The 6,481-nt window shown below is 47.2% G+C and overlaps 1 pseudogene; it reads right to left on the bottom strand.

Moving 5' to 3' along the window:
- Positions 1-1,452: 1,452 nt before the first annotated feature.
- On the bottom strand, positions 1,453-5,543 carry LOC138817572 (olfactory receptor 7A10-like; annotated as a pseudogene).
- Between the last annotated feature and the right edge of the window lie 938 nt (positions 5,544-6,481).

Below are 6,481 nucleotides of genomic sequence, written 5' to 3' on the forward strand. Positions count from 1 at the left end.
ACCACTGACCCACCTTCCCAGCCCCATTGCAGCATTATTTACCATAGCTAAGATATGAAATCAACCCAGATGCCCCTCAGTAGATGAATGGATCAAAAAAATGTGGTATATATACACAATGGAATTCTATGCTTCTATCAAAAAGAATGACACTGTCCCATTTGTTAGGAAATTGAAAGACCTGGAAAAAATCACATTAAGTGAAGTAAGCCAGACCTGAAGAAACATAGGCTCTATGGTGTCCCTCATTTGCAATAATTAGTATAAGCCTAGGTTAGTCCTGACAGAATCATAATAGCTCAAGAACTATGAACATATGAGCCTACAAAATCATGCTAATTGAAATGAACTCTAAGACATGGAAACAACAGGTGTTTTTTAGTTGTCAACCTTAATGTCACCAATGCATGGTATCTAGTTCTGTCTTCTTTATTTCATTTTTCTTTTTCCATTGGTATATCCCTGGCAATCTCTGTCTTTGATTCTGGTACTCTCCATCTTGTGTATCTTACTCATGTGAATGTAACCCCTCTGTACAGCACCTTCCCAGTAAAATAAAATTTAAAAAGATACAGAAAGAAAAAAAGCTATGATGATTGCAAATATGTATCAACATTTGGTTTATCCAATTTCAAAAGAGATATAAATGGATAAAAAGCTCCACATGAAAGTAATCATGAAATATTTCAACACCAATCCTCATCAGTGAATTGAAACAGACAAAAGCACCTGGGCAGGAAAGGCTGTGAGACTCTTATCTCCAATAAACCACCAGAAAACCAGAAGTGGCGCTGTGGCTCAAGTGGTAGAGCGCTTGCCGTGAGCTGAAGAGCTGAGGGACAGCAACCAGGCCCAGAGTTCAAGACCCAGGACCAACCAAAAAAAAAAAAAAGAATAAGATTGTTGATTGACAAAAGAAACTTCAGAAAATAAACAAAAACTTAAAGATTAAAAGTACATTTTTTTGAATGGTCAGTGGGCCATTGGAAATTAATCAGGAAGGACTTGAGCGCTGGTGGCTCACACCTGTAATTTGAGCTACTCAGGAGGCTGAGATCTGAGAATGTTGGCTCACAGCCAATTATCCAGCCAAAAAGCAGGAAGTGGATGTGGCTCAAATGGCAGAGCATTAGCCTTGAGTAAAGAAAGCTCAGGGACAGTACCTAGGTCCTGTTTTCAAGCACCAGAACTGGCACACAGATAAACACACACACACACACACACACACACACACACACACACAATTTTGTACAATCAATACACACTAAGAAAAAAGACAGGGAAAATACCTTAGGGCAGAGTAGGATGTGAATGAATCCACACATTAGTTTGGTGGAAAAGCGAGTTAGTTAAATAACATCAAGAAGAGAGTGTGAAAGGAGTAGGCATCACAGGAAGCACACAGGACTCATAGCCAGTCCTGTTTCCACAGCGTGCCCCGAAGAACCAAAGTTACTCGCTCCAAAGATTCCAGCCCGGCCTGCCATCACGGGCTCTGCTGGAATCATAACCCACCCGCACTTTAACCATCTCCTTCCCCAGAGCGCTCTCCATACCTTGGTTCCTCAGGCTGCAGATGAAGGGGCTCAGCATGGGGGTGACCACGCTGTACATCACCGAGGCCGTGGCATCGAGTGTGAGTTGTGTGTGACAGCAGAGCGGAGGTCCACCCCTGTGCACGTACCATCAAACAGGGAGAGCAGGGAGAGGAGAGACGCACAGGTGGAGAAGGCCTGGTACCTCCCCCGAGCGGGGGCCATGGCCTGGATGGAAGACATGATCTTAGCATAAGAATACAGGATGCTGGCCGGGGGACCGATGGCCAGCAGCACCGCTGCCAAATAGATGACGACGTCGTTAAGGAAAGTGTCAGAACAGGTGTGGTGGACCACGTGGTTAAGTTCACAGAAAAAGTGGGGCATCTCCAGGTGTGCACAGAAAGACAGCCGTAAGTCAGCAGGAAGTCATCTAACCCTGCAAAGAGCAACAAGATGTACATCTGGGCCATGTAGCTGATGGCCCGGCTGTGCGTCTGGAGGCTGAGAAGCATCTTGGGGACGGTGGTGGAGGTGATGCAGACGTCCACCAGGGACAGGTTGGAGAGGAAGAAGTACATGGGCGTGTGCAGACGGGGGTGGGGGGTGGGAGGCAGAGATGATGGCCAGGATGATGAGCAGATTCCCGAGCACAGTGATCAGATACATGGACAACAGCCCATAGCTAAGGGTCTGGGTCCTCAGACAGTCCCAGAAGAAGGAATTCAGAAGCGTGTACTATAGGGTGGGAGTAACATCCGGGAAAGAGGGATGTCCCCTCACTAAGTTTAAAACACATATGTGAGCCAGGCCATGATGCCTGTAATCCCAGCTACTCAGAAGGCTGAGATCTGAGCATCATGGTTCAAAGCCAGGAGGGTGAGACTCTCATCTCCAATGAACTACCAAGAAGCCAGAAGCAGAGCCATGGCTGAAATAATGGAGTGCTAGTCTTGAGCATAATATTTTCGCTCAGGGTCAGCACCCAGGCCCAGAGTTCAAGCCCCAGAACTGGCAAAAAAACCCCACCAGAAATAAAAAATATATATTTAATTTAAAAAGTGCTGTTTCCACAGAGCATAATGACAAGCATGGAAGATCAAAATACTTAACTGATTCAGGGATTCCTGGGAAGATGGAAATACAGATATGTTGGTTCTGGAGGTCTTCAAACTCTGGGTTTATCTCCTTATATGAGTAGTAAGGCTGTACATGGAAGTTTTCGGGAAGAGAAAGGAGAGATCTCTGTAATGGTGTTGGGGCATCTCCCAGACACACCTTGGGCCACAAAAGGAGCAAAATTCCTAAACCCAAATCCATAAGAGAAATAAACTGAGCACCAAGTAGAGCATCTTAACAGAAGAAACAGCAAAAGGCTTCCATAAATAATATTAAAGCATGATTTCTATGAAGGGTTAAGGTCTTGAGGCAGTGGCCACTTGTTGCTTGTTTAAGATCAGCAAATTCTGTCTAGCAGAGCAACACGTGGTGGTGATCCAAACACCTGGTTGGTTGTGTGCCTTTATAAGCCCTGCAAATGTTTAGCTCGGGGCTCTCCTCCTAGGCTCCACTGTGTCGGAGTGTAGGACGAGGCCCGAGCTGCAGCCAGTCTAAATAAAACCTTAAAACAGCTGTAAAGTCTGACTCTCGGTGGTCTTCTTGGTGGGGGTCCTGCGACCTGGGCACAACATATTAAATCACCAAAGCTGAGTCTTTAAACCATACCTGTTGCTGGGGGCCAATGGCTCATGCCTGTCATCCTAGCTACTCAGGTGGCTGAGATCTGAGGGTTGTGGTTCAAAGCCAGCCCTGGCAGAAAAGTCCCTGTGAGACTCTGATCTCCAAGGAACCACTCAAAAGCTGGAAGTGGTGCTGTAGCTCAAAGTGGTAGAGTGCTAGCCTTGAGCACAGAGAGTCTCAGGGCCAGTACCCAGGCCCTGAGTTCAAGCCCCACAACTGACCCCCCCAAAAAAGACCTTATACCTTTTTGTTCATACAAGACAGCAGAAGACACTTCCCCAAGATGATTGATCTATCCACATCTATCAATGCATGGAAAAGACTGGCCTAGCCCCATTCTCTTACTGGAGATACTTTGTTTCCACGTCTCAGTGGCCAATGTTTCAAGCTCAGCTGCCCACTCCACCCACTTATTTCATCTCCCTCCCCAGCCCTCGTCCTGACTCTCATCCTGACCTGCTCAAGCTCCACTTACACCCCAAACCTGAGTGTGACTTCCAACTTCACCAGAAGCCAGAGGTTCAAAACTCACACCAGTGAGACCAGAAGAGCTCGCTCTTAGGAGAGAAACACAAAGGCAAAATGACTAAGTGCCTCTTCACATTTATATAAAACAATATGCATCCTGAAATGAACGCCAACATGTGGAAGCGAGAGAGAGCTCTTCCTCCCTCCCTCCCTCCCTTCCTTCCTTCCTTCCTTCCTTCCTTCCTTCCTTCCTTCCTTCCTTCCTTTCCATTTTCCTCCCTCCCTCCCTCCCTCCCTCCCTCCCTTCTTTCTTTCTTTCTTTCTTTCTTTCTTTCTTTCTTTCTTTCTTTCTTTCTTTCTTTCTTTCTTTCTTTCTTTCTTTCTTTCTTTCTTTTCACTCTCTTTCTCTCATCCCTTCCTTCCTTCCTTCCTTCCTTCCTTCCTTCCTTCCTTCCTTCCTTCCTTCTTTCTGTTCTTTCTCTTTTGTGCTTAGTGTTTGGTAATCTGTCTTCCTTATCTTCATATGGTGTGTTCCAGTGTTCATCTTCGGAAGGGCTGTGTGTGGGGGGCACACAGAACTTCAGGGAGAAGGATGAAGAAGTGCAGTGTGGAGGGTGCGGGCACTGTGAACGTGAACTATACACCTCGCGGGTGGAGACGGGAGGGAGGGACTGGGAGAGAGAGAGGAACAGAAGACACTGTACGGAAGGAAATGTACTCATGACCCAACTGATGCCATTGTCGCCCCTCTGTACATCACCTCTATAACAACGAGGTAAGCATGATGCCCACCTTCGGTCCTCAGCTCCACCCAGAACTGCCACCCCTCCCTCTCTCCACCCAGACCCACCTGAGTGCCCATCTCCCTCACTTCCTACCCCCCACACCCTGCTTTGTGCTTGCTCTCCAGGAGTAATATGGCTTCTCCAATAAACCTTGTGATAATCTTTCTCCTGTGCCTGCCTGCCCCTACGTGGTCCCCTGGCATGGATGGGATGGATCCTTTCATTGGTGGCCCGTACGGGGGCTCCTTTTGCCACAGTCCAAAGCCATCCCGGGCACAAAGAATCCCTCTAAAACTCCATCTCCCAGCTCAGCACAGAGCCAGGCTGGAGGCACGGCTCGAGACTCGAACCTCTAAGTATCCAACTGAAGGCTGAAAGTGGCATTGTGACTCTTAAGTGGTAGAGCACTAGCCTTGAGCAGAAGTGCTCAGGGACAGTGCCCAGGCCTTGAGTCCAAACCATAAATGCCAATTGGGCATTGGACGCTGAGCTACCCACTAGGCCAGAGTCAGTTCTGACAATGGAAAACCACGGAGAGGAGTAAGAGATGACATCCTAAATGGAGTCACTCTACGCTTGCCCTTTAAAAAGAGCTGCGAGATCAAGAGAAACAGTTTTGCTTGCCCACCTAATGTCCAGACCTGACTACCTTCTAATTGGACAGAAAGTTAGAGTCTTTCTTTGTTACCTGCGATTTGTATTTATATAGCCTCTACTGGTACTCCCAACCAGTCCATTATGCTCTCCCCTACCCAGTTACTCAAAAGACCCTAAACACCCCCTTCCTGACTTCCTTGCCCCCGAGTCCAGTTATTCTCCTTCCCTGTATTGGGCTGCAACTGGGCTTATACTCCAAATGGAACTTTTATGGCCCATGGCCAATGTGTGTTCTCCTGTCATTCATGTTAACTGACCTTGTCACCTTGTCAGCTTTTTGCCTGATCTTTCCAAAAGTCTTTTTCAACAGGATAACATCCCCTGCCCAGGAGATCACCTGGGAACAAGTCAAGGCCATCCTGCTCCTATATGCAACCAGAGACATCACTTATACTGCCCTGCCTGGCCCAGCGCAGACCCTAAAAACCCCAGCTCCAGGGATTCTTTGGTGCTTCCAGGCAAGCAGGATGGAACCTAAAGGGCCTATCCTTCCATGGCATATTCCTCTCTTGGGCTTCTAACAGCAATTTTGCTTTTCATTCATTGTCTTGAATTTTAGATAACTCTTTCATGGAAAAGGAGGACCTTTACCAACCACTGTCAAGCAGCTGCTTCTTGGATGGTACTCGGCTGAGCAATGAAACAGGGACTCCTGACTACTTTGCCCCTTTACAGCAGGAAGTAGCTCCAAAAGAAATGACCTCTGCCCATACCCCTGGCCTGGTACCCCTTAATATTTATTAAACAACAGTGTGGGGAATGTAAGCATGATGCCCACCTTTGGTCCTCAGCTCCACCCAGATCTGCTGGCCCCTACCTCTCTCCACCCAGACCTACCTGAACTCCCTTCTACCTCACTTCCTACACCCTACACCCCACACCCTGCCTTGTGCTCTCTCTCCAGGAGAAATATGGCTCCTCTAATAAACCTTGTAATAATCTTTCTCCTGTGCCTGCCTGCCCCTGCGTGGTCCCCTGGCACAGATGGGATGGATCCTTTCAAACAATAAAGTAAATCAATAAGAAAAACTCACCCCTTCCCTTTTCTGAGGAGCCACACACACTAGCCTATTGGAGATTTAAAAATAAAAGTTGATAGGAAAATGTTTATCCAACTTGGCTTCTGAACCACGATCGTCAGGTCTCAGCCTCCCGGGTAGCCGGGATTACAGGCGTGAGCCACTGCCACCTGGCTGCCATGGAACATTTTAGCCAATGGATAAATTATAAATTTAATTAACCAAGCAAAAAAAATAGCTTGTCAACTTTGATCACTTATTCACTTGGGCTGGCTCT

The sequence above is a fragment of the Dipodomys merriami genome, unplaced genomic scaffold, assembly GCF_024711535.1.
Source record: "Dipodomys merriami isolate MVZ:Mamm:240054 unplaced genomic scaffold, mDipMer1.0.p SCAF_70, whole genome shotgun sequence".
NCBI lineage: Eukaryota > Metazoa > Chordata > Mammalia > Rodentia > Heteromyidae > Dipodomys > Dipodomys merriami.